This window comes from Dendropsophus ebraccatus, chromosome 4 (genome assembly GCF_027789765.1).
Source record: "Dendropsophus ebraccatus isolate aDenEbr1 chromosome 4, aDenEbr1.pat, whole genome shotgun sequence".
Lineage (NCBI taxonomy): Eukaryota > Metazoa > Chordata > Amphibia > Anura > Hylidae > Dendropsophus > Dendropsophus ebraccatus.
Window position 1 is genome coordinate 21920794 of NC_091457.1, and position 16687 is coordinate 21937480.

General features: G+C 43.3%; 1 protein-coding gene across 1 annotated transcript in view; it reads left to right on the forward strand.

Annotated features, from left to right (window-relative positions):
- PC (pyruvate carboxylase) overlaps positions 1–16687 on the forward strand; it is a 363791-nt gene that overhangs the window by 34003 nt on the left and 313101 nt on the right. The window lies entirely within an intron of this gene.

Genomic DNA, 16687 nt, shown 5'->3' on the forward strand with positions numbered 1-16687 from the left:
TATTGGTCCCTACTCCTGACTGGTTTAGTATAGAGCCCCCCTTTATGCCCTACTAATATATTTTAGGTGCAGCCTTATGGACAGTGAAAAGCTTCTCTTAAAGGGCAAGCGATTGCCTGCTCAGCCAATCAGTGACTGGGGCTGGACATTACCCCGGTCCCTGCCTGCCTGAGCAGGCAATTGCTCGGCCAGGCCCTAATGTTGCAGCTGGAAGATTCCAGACGAAAATGACAGCTGGTGGCCGTGGGACTGGTAAGTATAAATAAGTTCCTGCTTTTTTTTATTCAAGGTACAATTACTTGAAAAAAATAGTTGGACACCACTCTAGGTAGCACAACCAGAATTTCGGCCAGATTTGGGATAGACATCTGGAATTCCGGATGCTCCCATAGGGCTCTATGGAGCATCCGTGCCAGAATTATGGACAAAAATAGGACATGTCCTATAATGTTTGGACCTATTTTCTGAAACGGACGTCCTTCAGGAAAAGGAATCTAAAAGTACTGACACACTGCTCATATTATAGGTAACCTTAAACTGGCAGCATGGATACAGTATATGTACAATCTCTGCTTTCAGTTTCCCTTTATAGCTAATGGAAGTAAAAGCTACATGAACCTGGCATGGACGCTACACAGGGTAGAGAGCCAAGTCTACTGGCTCCATACACGGTGTTCATATCCAGCTCACCAGAACAGCTGCTCGCTGGTGATCAGCTACTGATAGCCTGATACTGATTGTCTTTAGGATAGGCCATCAATTATTTTAGGCTGGAAAACTCCTTTAACTATTTGGCCCCAGTGTGACTGCCCCGTTATGATATGCTTGCTCCTGATTTTCAATACCTTATTGTAAAGGGGAATACATCGGCCCATATTTGCCTTAGATAAGATATACATTGTCCTAAATTTCAAAGTAAAAATCAGGCGACTATCAAAAGCATTGATAGTCGTCTACTAATTCTTTCATCCTTTACATTGTTAGTTGTATTCATTTCGTGTCTGGTAACATAGAGAAGGCCCCACTATGTGAGATCAAGGTCTACTGACCCCCAGTACAGCTATGCTAAGGGTGTATGTGAGTCCGTTGTAGGAGATGCTAATATTTTTCAGTCTTATAATGTTGGTTTCATACATGGACGTTTTTGTGTCAAATCCAGAAGTGGATCCAACAGGAACGAGAATTACAAGGCCTCACTTTATATTTTCCATCCCATTTGAATCCACTTCTGATTTTGGCACAAAAACTGCCATGTGTGAAACCAGCCTAAGGGCCCTATTCCACCGGACGATTATCGTTCGCATAATCGTTAACGTTTAACAATCTCAAACGACCGCTATTGCGAAAGACCTGAAAACGTTCACTCATTTCCATGGAACGATAATCGTTACTTATGATCGCATTTGCGATCGTTTCTTCTTCGCGATTTCTTCGCTATTGCGTTCGTCTCTACTGTGAACGACCAAACGACATCTTATTCAATGCGAACGATATGCGAACGTTTAGCGAACGAGCAACGATAAAAATAGGTCCAGGTCTTATAAAGAGATCAACGATTTCTCGTTCGGTCGTTAATCGTTAACTGCATTTCAACCGAACGATTATCGTTTAGATTCAAACGATTTAACGATAATCTGAACGATAATCGTCCGGTGGAATAGGGCCCTAAGAGGCTGTATGGATACAGTGACTGCTATAGGACAAGAGCCTCGAGGTGTGGAACGCTGGGCAATTTCTATGGAGCAGTCAATGAGTAAAAACATGATTGAGGAAATACAAAAAAAAGGAGGGGAACAAATCAGTAGGTGTCAGAAAGGTATATAGATTTGTAGATTACTTCTATTAGACAATCTCAAGTCTTCCAGTACAGCTGCTGTATGCCCTGCAGGAAGTGGCATATTCTTTCCAGTCTGACACAGTGCTCTCTGCTGCCACTTCTGTCCATGTCAGGAACTGTCCAGTGTAGCAGCAAATCCCTATAGAAAACCTCTCCTGCTTTTGACAGTTCCTGACATGGAAAGAGGTGGCAGCAGAGAGCAGTATATCAGACTGGAAAGAATACAGCACTTCCTGCAGGGCATACAGCAACTGATAAGTACTAAAAAGAACGCTGGTTGACCTTAGGGAGATCAACCAAAACACCGCAGAGACACCATCACGTGTCTCAACGTCAGTGTATTCTAGGACATTGCCTTCTGGGAAATCTAAGATGTAACACTGCAGAGACACCATCACTTGTCTCAACGTCAGTGAGCTAGCCAGACCTTCCTCCGGGAAGGAACAACCAAGTCAAGGAATGTCTTCAGTCAAGGAAACCACCCAAGCAAGGTATCCATCCATAGACAGCTGTTTCGGGGTATTTGCCCCTCATCAGTGTAGAGTAAGATTCAGGCTAGTGGGAGCAATGTCTAAAAAGTGCATGCAAAAGGATGCTGGTTGATCTCAGGGAGATCAACCAAAACACTGCAGAGACACCATCACGTGTCTCGACGTCAGTGCTTTCTAAGACATTGCCCCCGGGAAATCAAATATGCAAAAAAAACTGCAGAGACACCATCACATGTCTCGATGTCAGTGAGCTAGCCAGACCTTCCTCCTGGAAGGAACAACCAAGCCAAGGAATGTCTTCAGTCAAGGAAACCACCCAAGCAAGGTATACATCCATAGACAGCTTTTTCGGGGTATTTGCCCCTCATCAGAGTAGGTATTTTGAGGGGCAAATACCCCGCTTGCGCTTGGTTGTTCTTTCCCGGAGGAAGGTCTGGCTAGCTCACTGATGTCGAGACACGTGATGTCTCTGCAGTGATTTTTGCATATTTGATTTCCCAGGGGGCAATGTTCTAGAATACACTGACGTCGAGACACGTGATGGTGTCTCTGCAGTGTTTTGATTGATCTCCCTGAGGTCAAGTAGCGTTCTTTTGCATTCACTTACTAGGCATTGCTTCCACTAGCCAGAATCCTACTCCACACTGATGAGGGGCAAATACCCCAAAACAGCTGTCTGTGGATGGATACCTTGCTTGGGTGGTTTCCTTGACTGGAGACATTTCTTGGCTTGGTTGTTGCTTCCCAGAGGAAGGTCTGGCTAGCTCACTGATGTTGAGACACGTGTCGGTGTCTCTGCAGTGTTTTTTGCAGATAAGTACTGGAAGACTGGAGATTTTTAAGTATACTTTACTGACAACAGTTGATTTGAAAACCTTTCAAGGGCAATAAATTGGAGACCACAGGCAAGGAAAAGGTACAAGGCATGAAAGATAATAAATGCTCAATCATTGCTAAAAGTATAGAAGTGTGAACTGTATATGGTATTTTTTTCTATTTGTTCCCCCCTACAGCTAGTAATATACAGGTGGAATATTGAGTTAGTTGTATTTGATGTTAAGGCCTTGTTGTTATGTAATACACCTTGAGTAACCTGAAGTAACGTGAAGTCTATAGGAATATTGGCCTCCATGGGCCGGCTGCGTTGTATTATTACACTATCTCATACCTTTCTTATCTTCCTGGCTTTGAATCCACCTCGTGAGCCCCATGTGAATAGTATCTTATGTACACATCGCTATCACTTTGTAGAAATTACCTTAGTACATACAGTACTTAGGACTGTCTCAGTGGTTCTCAGTAGACAAACATTGGGCTTCCCATTTGTAGTTTGTATCAGGTTGGGTGGAATAACTTTCGAAAACAGAATTTTAAGTATTTCATGTTGGAATAACATGGTAAATTGGGAAAACGTGTTCCATATTATCGGAAATTTCACCTAAGTATAAGCATATTTGTTAGAAATCTTAGGGGGGGAGTTATCAAACTGGAGTAACGTAGAATTGTCTTAGTTGCCCCTAGCAACCAATCAGATTCCACTTTCCATTTTTCAAAGAATCTGTGAGGAATGAAAAGTGGAATCTGATTGGTTGCTAGGGGCAACCAAGACAATTCTACTTTACAGCAGTTTGATTTCCCTCTTAGTTTTATCCAGGATTTGAAAAAAATTCTTCCAAAAACAGCACCACCCCTGTCCTCAGGTTGGGTGTGGTATTACAGTTCAGCTCTATTAACTTTAATGGATTTGAACTTCAATACCACACACAACCCAAGGACAGGGGTGGTGCTGTTTCTGAAAGAAAGCTGAGCTGCAGTAACCCACAGCCCCGCTATACAGTAGACAGGACGAGGCTTCTGGCTCTGTTTACTCTCTATAGGTGCCAGTGCACCACCACCCCCCTTAACAAAGGGGCGTGGTGTTGGCATAAATGATATAAACCCGAACAACCCCTTCAAGTTTTTTATTCAATTTTTTTGTTTTATTACAATCATGAAAATTGTTTGTTTCCAAGTCCTATAGAGTAGCATGTTGGAAAAGATGTAAGAAAAAAGCCAGGGATCCCACAATGCCAACATAAAGCAAAGCACACATTTCATATTGCCCTTAAAGGGGTTATCCAGCGCTACAAAAACATGGCCACTTTTCCTCCTACTGTTGTCTCCAGTTCAGGTGCAGTTTGCAATTAAGCTCCATTGACTTCAATGGAACTGAGTTTTAAAACCCCACCCAAACTGGAGACAACAGTAGGGGGAAAGTGGCCATGTTTTTGTAGCGCTGGATAACCCCTTTAAAGGCAACGGGTCACCTAAATTTTCTTTTACTGATTAGAATTAGATTTTTTTTTTCAAAAAGTTATTTTTTTTATTTGAATCTGTTTCTATTTTCTGACTGTAATTATTTTTTTTTATTTACGTTTTGTTCATTGTTATGGGGGTTGCCATCTTGCCTGGGCTGTTCTTAACAGTATTTAGTAACCTGCTTTACAGCAAGCCTCATGGACATAGAAGACAATAGACAATCCCCTTGAGATGAATGTGAAGCATCACTGGGCATGCTCTTTGACCTTTGACGAGATCATTCCACAGGGAGCTGCTATTGTCTCCTATACCTACTGGTGTCACATGACGCTGCAATGCTGTATAGATCACTTTACAGCAGCCTCCTCACTACAGGAAGTCTCAGCTTAGGTTTAGCCCCAGTGGTGAGAATGAAACCTGCATCATATGAGCATTATTTTATAATATACATAGAAAAATGGAAAATAAGCAAAAATGTCACCAAAAATTCTTTAAAAATATATTTAACATAAAAATATAAAAATGCCAAAAAGTAAACTATGAAAAAAATAGATTTTTTCTTTTCATTTTTTTTTTTTTTTTTAACAAAAACCGTGTGCCTTATTGTTGTAGGTGGTGCCAAAGCTCAAACACTACATGCTGCATATTTCATGTTCCAAATGGTTCTTGTTCATAAGATTGTTTAAGGCTTTCCGCTCCTTCAGATATTGGTCATACACATTAATCATACACACAACTAGTATTGATTCATCATCGATTCTGTCCAGGAATGGAATCTCAGCTTCTAAGAAAAGGTTTCCTAAGTGCGGAGTGACCCGGGGTCAGGCAGCGTGACATCCATTTCCTTTCAGGATTTACCCAAAATGTGCAAATGGTGTAAAAGAGAAAAAATGTAGCCTTGTGTGTCTTCTTTATATATCCACATGGTAGAATGGGATTACAACCCAGAGCTCCTATTCATTTGGGATCCTTAGTGAAGTCATTCATACATGACCTTGTGAGCAGAAAGTCACCATTTCCATCCTTATTCTTTTAGCGTTTTGCATACATAGACTAGTCAGGGTACCCTAGATGACCCCTGTGCTTACAATTGGCATTAAACATCGTAACTGGACTATGAGGTGGCCTGGTCCGATGCATCCCATTTCCTTCTACATCGTGTGGATGGCTGGGGGGTATGGGCATCACTTACCTGGGGATGAGATGGCACCAGCGTGCGCTATATGAAAAAGTAAGGAATACCTTGTGTCCTGGCATCAGATGGATGTTACTTTGACAAATACCACCTACCTAAACGTTGGTGAAGGCCGTGTATACCACTTCATGGCCCTGGTATTCCCTCATGGCAGCGGCCATGAAGGATAACGCCCTCTGCAATGCTGAAAAGAATGGTCCAGGAAATATTTGAGGAACACATTCAAGATGTTGACCTGACCTTAAAGTTCTTAGGGTTGCCATACACCTTCAATAACTGATGGCCTAACGATTAGTTATGTCTCCAGTCTGTCACCCATCCTCTCTATACAGAGGAGCGTTTGGCATGGACAAGTGTTTATGTGTAGAGATGAGCGAACCGGGTTCGGGTTCGAGTCGATCCGAACTTGAACGATCGGCATTTGATTAGCGATGGCTGCTGAACTTGAATAAAGCTCTAAGGTTGTCTGGAAAACATGGATACAGCCAATGACTATATCCATGATTTCCACATAGCCTTAGGGCTTTATCCAAGTTCAGCAGCCACCGCTAATCATATGCCGAAAGTTCGGGTTCGGATCGACTCGAGCATGCTCCAGGTTCGCTCATCTCTATTCATGTGTTCTCTTTGGGGAGGCATAAGCCGAAGCGAGAGAACTCCAGTGATTTTCCATCATGCCCGACCCCTATTTACACCAATGTCATCTGTTGGTGGTGGTTAGGGAGAGCCCCATACACCTTAAATTGATGGCCGAACCTGCCGCGAGTAGCAGATATGGCCAACTATAGTCCAAGGTATATGGGTCCTATTACACAGGCCAATTACGGCCCGATCAATAATGTAGATGAGCACCGATCTGCTATTACACGGCTTGATAATCGTTTTGCAAGGGCTGCACGAACATTGTTATATCGTTGATTTTAGGTCTTGGACTAAAGAAACGATCAGCTCATTTCATCCGCTGATCGTTGTCTCTATTACATGGAGCGATAATCGGCCAAATTGGCCTGATTCTGCCGATTATCGCACCGTGTAATAGGGCCCGCTGCATGGGCCATGTCTGGAGAAGGTGAAGAAGCCTGAGGACCAATTGGAAAACATGGATACAGACTATGGTCGTCCTTGGGCTGTCTCCACCTTCTCTAATTTCTACTTGTAGCGTTCGTCAAGCTTAATATTTGTGCTCTTTACCTTCCATTGTTGACTCTTGTTGTCTAGGTTACCAACCACCAATCTGCTGTAAAAAAAAGTGGTCTAGCGGGTATATATATATATATATATATATATATATATATATATATATATACAGTCCAACTAGTGCTTTCAGAGCAGAGTGGTGGTCGGTAAACTAGACAATGAGAGTCAAAATGGAAGGTTTGCTAAATGAATTTACTTGCAAAAATATTAAGCTTGATGAACCCTACCAGTATAACTATGTTAGTTAAGGGAATAACCCTTAAAGGAAAGGGGGGGGGGGGGTACAAATTGGGAAACAAAATGAATTGTTCTTCTAATACACAGACAGCTGGAGGAAGCCATTGGTACAGATTAACTCTTCGTTCTGGTTCCTAGACTGGGTCCCAAGAGAGTAAACCATCACTTTGATGTCCCTAATAGGGCAGATGAACAGGCCTCGTCTTCATAAGACAACCCATTGAAAGGATCTGCCGCCAGCGCCCTGGTGTCAGGTCCCATAGGGCACCTTCCTAGGTCTTATGAAGTCCAGTCCTCGATGGGTCGGGGCTGTTTTGGTAGTGGCTTCAATGTTATGGCCAGTTGGTGTATGCTAGTATCATGCCTATAACCAGTCTGTAAGCAGATCCATCTTACAGTCGGGTGCGGAGGACACGGACCATTAATTTTATTTGCCTTGTAAAATGACTAATTTAATTTACTTACAATAGTTCCTTGAATTTATTGCCATTCTGTAATCACTAAAAGGGCCAAATTATTAACTCTCCTTTCCTTCTCGGTGACCTTGGTGCCTGTAGCTGGAGCCGTACACTTTCCGTCAGCCGTCTCGTACCCTCCGGTAGCGGCCATCAATCACTAACAACGCTCCCCGAACGTCTTCCAGTGTAAATAAGGCTAAAGGCCTAATTAATAACTGTTAATGGTTTGTTTGCGAGCGATGGTAACAATGATTGCCTAATGTACATGTACACCCGCTATCCAATAACTATCACTCATCAGAATGGATAGTGGCGAGCTGTAAATAATAGCTAGCATTAGCAGTATTGGTAAATGTAAATGATGACATTTACACGGGTAGGATACATATGGCGCTGTGAGAACAGTGACTGGAGGGATGGAAATGGCCGTCGGATGCTCGTAAACTTTTTTCAAGCCGCCAATTATTCAGGAATTGAAAAATTGTTGTGTGTAGCGTAGTGGATTGAGTTGTAGTGTTCTATATGGGGAAGCTAATATGTATACTGACAGGGTAAAGCTAGGGGGGACTCGGGAGGGAGTGCCGACCCAGACTGATTGATAAATATGTCTAGCGATGAGTGAACTTCTAGACGAATGCTCGGCACTTGGCTCGCGCTGGCTGGAGAAGTTGGGTGGAGCATTATAGGGGGTCCTGGAAAACATAGATACAGCCTATGGCCTATGTCTGTAGCTGTGTTTTCCAGGACTCCCTAGGGCTGCATTCAACTTCTCCAGCCAAGAGACAAATGACAAGTGTTCAGTGGCCAAACCTAAACTTTTGTGATGTTTGCTCATCGCTAAAACGGACTAATCTGAAGACTGTTTAGTCTAAGTTTGCAAGGTCTAGTCCAAGTTTAGACTGGCTATACGTTAGCCTACTTTAAGAATGAATCTGGGCTAATTTCTGGTGAATAAAGGTTAAAGAGGTTTTCCAACTTAAAACTAAGGGCCCTATTACACGGAGCGATAATCGGCCGAATCGGGCTGATTCAGCCAATTATCACTCTGTGTAATAGAGACAACAATCAGCTGATCGTTGGCTTAGGTTTGGACCTAAATCATCAGGTGCCAATCTCGCTTCGGTACATGTAATAGCGATGTGTGGCTGATGGTTGACGATTGGCCAAACATCTGGTACCTTACACCTAAGGTATTAAGTGTTTGGGCAAAGGCTGCATGGACATCGCTAACGATGTCTATGCAGCCCTTACTGCTCGATTATTGGGCTGTCTAATAGATCCAGTAAACAAGCGCCGATCTAGCAGACTTAGACTAGATAGTCTAAAGCTTGGACATACATCTACAGCTAAACATGACAGAGGTTGTCCAGGCAAGGGTGTCTTTTTAAAATATGCCTGAGGAGGGGGTGCTTTAAAATAGTAAGGTATACTTACCTCCCTGGGCTTTAGGACCGTGATGTTGTAGACCCACCCATCAGTGACTAGGGATTGCAACCACTTACAGCTTCTGGGGCCCCCTCAGGCAACGGTGTCCGACCAACATAACACCTGTGTGCTGAACTAGCACTGGCATCACAAATAGCACTTCACTACTGGCTGAGCCACCACATTTGATTCCCCTCCCCCTTTCCCAGTATAAAAAAGTTTGCAAAATGCAAGGCAAATTCTAAAAAGGCCATAATTTTTATGTGAGCAGCACGGTGACTCAATGGATAGGCCATTGATTAGTTCTGCCTGAACAGACAAAAGATCAAAGGACTGGACAGAGGTGAAGAGGAGCTGGAATACCCTTAATAGGATGAGAGTGACAGTTCTTGGCACCCCCCAGCTGATCAGCGATAGGCCATCAATCGGATTTGCCTGTAAAATCCCTTTAATATCACATCTGTAAGTTTATCTACTGCAACTTACAGAGATGAAATGAGATGAATTGGTGCCATGCCATATACAGAGGGCATGCTGCCAGACATCTACTGCAGTAATATAAATGCCGCTGATTTATTTATACAGAATAGGCCGTACCTGAGGAGGAAACACTCATGTTTGCTTGTATTCTTATACAGTAAAACCCTGTCATGTTTACTTGCTGGTGCCGGAAGTCGCCGGGTTCACCGGTCAAGTGGGGTTTTGCGTTTTCAATGCAGTCTGATAGTGACAAACTACAGTACCACCAGGGGGCGGGTTTTTCTGCTACATAAACATTTGAACTGTTTCCTATTTATATGTATTTTGGCATGTTTTTTTATAAGCAAGAACTGATCAATTTTCCTATAAAAATTAAACTTGTTTAGATCAGTGTTTTATCATGTGCACTTGGCATAAGACCTTCAGGTCGCTGGTTCTGTTGACTCATTTATTCCTAGGGGCATTACTATATTATATGACATATATAAAGAACATCATGCACCCAGATAGAAATGTCAGATTTCTGCAAAACTCTGCATGTAGTGATGTCTCAGGCAGAGAGGTTTGCATCTACCATAATGGGCATGAAAGTGTTTATAAACTCCAATGCCCTCAGAGGCTACTTTTGGGCAGTGTACCTCTTGGTGAAAGATCAAAAACTGACAGGCACGCCCTTTGAAACACTCAACCACATTTTGACCAGTTGACCGACTCTGGGATGAGGCATTACTTAGAGAAGCAGGATGGTGGTTTCGAAGAACTGCCACCTAGGCCGCTCTGACCAGACTGTTAGGAGTTGGTGGTTATATGAGGGCACACAGTGAGCAGGATCCAGATGACCCAGACAGATCACCAGTAGAGAGATATAATGCTGCTAGATGAGACTAACCGGTGGCAGCGCTGTCCTGTCCATTCCACTGGTGTACTTCATGCTCGTTCTGGGGCTGATTTTGCCTTTATGTGCCTTCTTCCTCCCTGTGCTGCAATGACACCTCTGGTCACTGCTATGGATTGTCTCCATCTGCTACTGACATCTGCCAATCTAGAGCCACCTGTACCTATTTAAACCCGCTCCACCTGCCCCTCCCTGCCTGAGTGTTGTTGCATTCCTACATACGTAATAATATACATAATTTTTTTTGTGTCCTGATTGGCATCTGTTTTTCAGATAATGCTTTCTGTCTGACCCCTGTCTTTCGTGCTGCCTCTCCTGTTGTCTATCCGGCCTCTGAAGTTGCCTGCTCTGACCCTTCGCCTGTCTGACTACAATACCTATCTCATCCCAGTTACTGTGCTGATTCTCCTGTTGACCCAGCCTGCTGACCACAATTACTGGGCCTGTTCCCAAAGCCACGAGCAGCTCCAACAGTTTCCTTGTCCGCTATCCATTTTTTTTCCGACCATTACATGTCCTGCCACCATCATATTTGTTTTCCGTCATGTTCTGAATGAAAAAAGTGGCACCATATAATTTTTTATGGCAAATCAAAGTTATCTTTACCATACATAAGGGGGAAGGGTAGGCTAATAACAAACAGCTTTGACAATGGCTTATCACTCCAAGAACAAAAGGGTTGTGCAGTTAAAAACCAACACGCCCAACCCCTCTCTACCCTAATATCACCTGGGGGGGTAGAGTTGTGAGGCCACTATACACTATAGAGAGTCTGACAGTCTCCTGGGTCTGACTGAAGTATAGCTGAAACCAAAAGCATTCAGAGCCCCGAACACAGAAACAACTGAGCTCCCGCCGCTGTACATCAGTGTGTGTCAGGATGTTTTCTAAAGAAATCAATGATCCAGCGATAACAGAAGGTTCTGCAAACACAGAGACAAGCTATTTCGGTATTCGTGGCAAAGTTGGCAAAACATTACGTCTGACCGGGAAACTCAGTATTACAGAAACTGAGATCCTGAAAAAAACACCAATGACGCAGCTCAGTACATGTGTATGAGGAGCACAATGCCGACCCTAGAACCCGGTGACCCCTGACCTTCACTGTACTAGTCCTTACCATGAGGGGATATACAATGTTCATGTCCAGGTATTAAAGCTTTCTTTGCTTGCGTTGAAAATTAGGACGTACAATTTCCATTATGGCTGTTTCCATACACCTTACACTAAAGTTGGCCGAACCTGGTGACTAGCTACTGTATATATGGTGGCCTCCCTACTGTACGCCGATGATGTCGGTGGTAAGGAAGGTCAGTGTGTTGGACTTACACCGACCCTTTTTTCCCCTAAAGACATTAGGCACCAGAATAGCCTGGCTACAGCTTATCCCTCCACTCTCCATAGAGAACACATTAAAGAAGAAGTCTGGCCATTTTTATTTTTGGGCATCAGAAAACTTACTACAAAATGCTAACTTACTTCTCCACATGCCCACGCCTTTCCGCTACACTGGCTTTGGGACCCCTGCTGGAAGGCATTTCCCCCCGAGTCCTGATGATGTCACGACAAGGGGAAAAATGCCTGCCCGGCTGATGGATTGCCCGCTCAGCCAATCGGTGACTGCAGTGGCGTCCTGCACCAGTCCCTGATTGGCTGAGCGGGCAGTCAATCAAGCAGGTTGTGATGTTGGCTGTATGAAGATCCCTGAGCCTAGAGCTGGAGAGGCACGGGGAGAGGTGAGTTGAGCTTGTTCCCCTCAGACTTCTCCCTTAATGTTTGGCCATGCCAATGGTTCATGTATATGGACCAGGAGGAGGGGAAGATGGCTGTCAGCCAAACAAACATTACAGAAAATGTTTGGTCACTCTTACTTGGTGACACTGCTGCCTCTAAATTAAAGGAGTTTTCCAGAGTTAGAAAAGCACAGCTACTTACTTGCAAAAACAGCACCACCCCTGTGCTCAGGCTGTGTGTGGTATTACAATTCAGCTTCATTTACTTCAATGAAACCGAGCTTCAAACCCGCACCCAAACTGAGAACAGGAGAGGTGCTGTCTCTGGAAGAAAGTGGCCATGTTACTGGATATCTCGTTTATCACTTATTCCATATCCAACAGCTGAGCGCTCTACCTGGCTATCCTCCGCAGCCAATTTGGACAGGGAAGGGGTGGTGAAAATTTACATATAACAGATTAGTGATGAAGACATAGCAGAGCTGATATGGTTAATGAACCTAGTGATTTGGACATGAGTGGAGTCCTGTGACAGAGGTTACAGGTTACATTACTGTATATGACTATTATATGACTGTATATAGTTTGTCTATGGAGCATCTGATACAGATGTCCTGTAGGTGATAAACCTTATAAAAGATGGCGACTTCCCCATTCCCCCATGCAGAGCACAGACTGTCACCCTGCAGCTTCTCTGACAAGTCACAGAGATTTTTCCGGCAGCATGTGGAAGAGATTTCTTAACCTTTTACCCACTTTGCTTCTACTATAACACTCTGCAGATATACTGTACACCACATGCAGTTTTATTGTATAGTACCTAGATGGACTGTCATGTTTTTAGAATATTTAAAAAAAAAAAATTTAAAATATTTTCTCTCAGGGCCCAGTGGGCATTCGCTATCAGTGATAAATGCTGCTAACCCTTCCCTGCTGTATCATCACTGTCCAACTGCATTGTGGTACGTTACACCCTCCCCATCCCCCCTGCCCCCTGCTGTACATGATCATTCTCTTTTATACTGAGGCAGCAACTTCTTCCTACCCGCTGTCACCACTCCTGACAGTATCCTGTTTGCTTGGAGTACTGTGGATTGAGAAACTTCATTGTGTGTTAGGCTATTTTCACAAAAAAAATATTATATATATATATATATATCTCCTGGATCCTTACAATTTTGCTCACCTACCACCTCTGTTTAAGATATTCCTATAATATACTCAATATGCATACTGTCACTTTAAAAAAACTTTTGACATTTCAAAAATTTTGATCAGGGCCCCCACATATGATCAGATGGAGCCTCCCCCCATTGATCAGTGGGGGATCTGAACACCCAGACTCCGAAATTTTTGACATGTCTCTAGTTTCATCAAAACATAGTAATATTTTATGGGGAGTCGTTCTTATAAAAATACACTTAAATGGGATTTCAGGGACACAATAAAGTTTACTGACCTGATTATGGTGTGTAAAGTTTTATAGTACCAGTTGTCCCTGTTGGAACCCTAAGGACGTCTCTTGGGGAATGTAAACAATGTAAATGTGTATGGTGTTTATCAGAGATGCCTCTGTATCTGTTCTCGGCCACCAAAGTCACAAGGTCATTCCGACCTGAGGACACAGAAACTGGGAGCAACTCAGTAGGCCGTCTGTGTAGTCAATAGCAACTGTGACATCTAGACCCCCTTGGTGGCCTTGTCAACGCCCTGTGAACAGGAAGGTGGGCTGCCCATGGCACCTTAGATTGGGGACCTGATGGTTCGTTGCTCTGTGTGACTGGAACAGCAGTCAGCCAATGCTAGCCCCATGGCTGATTAGATTATTGGATCCATCCAGCTATCCTCCCTATCTATCCTCCACTATCCTCTATGGGCTGCGCGGGCGATCTAGCGATCACCCGGGCAGCTCCCTGCGGCCCCTCCTGCACTTATCCGCTAATAGCGCTCGTTTGCTCCTCATAGTCGCCCCGCGGATAGGGGCTTTAGGTGCCCAGTCACAAGTGCGGCGCCTGTGTAAGCATACAGAGAGCAGGAGAAGACCGGGAGCATGGACAGGTAATAACAGCTTAGGGCAAGGGCTGCACGGACAGTGTTAATGATATATATATCTATATATACAGCCTTTGCTCATTTACGGTATTGATCAGTATTGATAGGACCCTAAGGGCCCTATTATACGGGACAATTATCGTGCAAAAAGTTGTTATATCATTTGAATTTAACCGATAATCGCTCTGTCTAATTGCAGGCAACGATCGGAAAATCGTTCGTATGTCGTTGATCGTTGATTTAGATCTGAACCTAAAATTATTGTTAATCGTTCGCTGTAATTCCACATTCGTTCGCTCAAGTTCCGCATTTGTTCACTGATCGTTCAGTGTAATCGCACATTGCCCATTGTTTTGCTGGGATCAGAAGGAATAAACGATCATAGTAACGATTGCAATAACGATCATAGTAACGATCATAATGGTGTGATTACACAGAGCGATTATCGTTCAAATTTTCGCGATAACAATCGCATTTGGTCGGTAAAGGGCTCGTGTAAACACAGCGAACGATCAAGCGACGAACGATAAATGGTTCATCGTGATCTTTTAACATGTTCTCAAATCATCGTTGGTCGTTCACTGAAAATTCGCAGATCATTTCGTGTCAACAGTCTTTCAACAATTCCTCCTATGTGTGAGATGGGCTTAAGCAATCTTAAAACGATCGCAATAACGTTTTTTTTCAAACGATATATCGTTCGGTCTCAACGCTGATCGTTCTAAAAAAACACATTGTTACTTCGAAATCGTTAATCGTTCGATTGGGCGAATTATCGCTCCGTGTAAACTGACCATGACTAACGACCATCGTTCCATGTAATATGGTGAGCGATTTCAAGTTAACGATAAACAATCTTGTTTGCGATTGTTTATCGTTAGTCATTAATCGCTAAAAATCGCCCCGTTTAATAGTGTCAAAGTGGCAAGGAAAGCGAATAGTCACCTACACCTAGAAACTGGAGGGAGTCTCAGCACTGAGACCCTGACCGATTATCACTTGTCTGTGTAAAGTAAAGGTCAGTCCATCTTGTACAAAGAATAATCAGCTGAGTAATATTTTGGCATAAAACAAAGCAATCAGTACGACAGTGGTGTCTCCCATCAGATAGCAGAAAGTCTTTCTTTTCCCTTCTGTTCTGGTGCCATCTCTTCAAGGACGAGGGCTGCAGGAGGAATACTGGAGGGGGCTTATCTGTAAATCTTCAGAGGCGAGAAAGCATTGTCATCTGCAAACCTTTATTTTTTTTAAGCAGCTTCATCTGTGTCACCGCTACGGAAAAAAAAATATTTTTCTGTTTTTTCTTCCTTTTATCTCTGTTCTCTGGTGGAGGAAAGGTAAAACCGGAGAGAAAAACACTTGTTGTTATGATGAAAATGGCACGCTCTAAAAAATGTCACGTATAGGCTGCCGGCTGGCGAGCTGCGGTCTCTCTAGTCCGTCTGGTAGAGCCGGCACGTCCATCGGTCAGTATGTAATTACAGTTGCGTAACCAGTTTACTGAAAGGATGCAATTTGTGTATTATTTGTTTAACCTATATACATGTTACCTTATCTATTATACAGCAGATAGTTCATGATTAGAGATGAGCGAACCGGGTTCGGGTTCGAGTCGATCCGAACCCAAACGTTCGGTATTTGATTAGCGGTGGCTGCTGAACTTGGATAAAGCTCTAAGGTTGTCTGGAAAACATGGATACAGCCAATGACTATATCCATGTTTTCCACATAGCCTTAGGGCTTTATCCAACTTCAGCAGCCACCGCTAATCAAATGCCGAAAGTTCGGGTTCGGATCGACTTGAGCATGCTCCAGGTTCGCTCATCTCTATTCATGATAGTTCTTATTACACGGAACGACTATCATTTAAAAATTCACCAAAACGATCGAAATGAACGATTATCTGTCTGTGTAATAACACCCAACGATGAAACGACGAATGAAAAATTGTTCATTTTGGTCTTTCAACATGTTGAAAAATTATCGTTTATAGTCCGACGATCGTTCGCATATTTGTTTGTGTAATAAGTCGTTCGCCGATAAAACACATTGTAAGGGCTTTCCTAAGGAACGATTAACGACCATATAACAACGTGAAAACGATCGTTCATAAAAGTAATCAGTGAATGTAACTCAGAATTGTTTGCTAAAAAATCGCTAGTTATCGCTAGCAAAGGATCGTTAGAGCGAATTTTTGAACGATAATCGCTACGTGTAATACCGCCTTTACATGGGCCTCTTTAAAGGGCCCCAGCCGACATGTTTCAATCAATGGATCTTATTCATAGCATGAGCTATAGGCTTGTATGCTCAGATAGGAGTGCGGTAAGAGTAGACGAGGATGCACACTAGCTTACCAGCTTACCCAATAGCTGCGCCATAAATATAC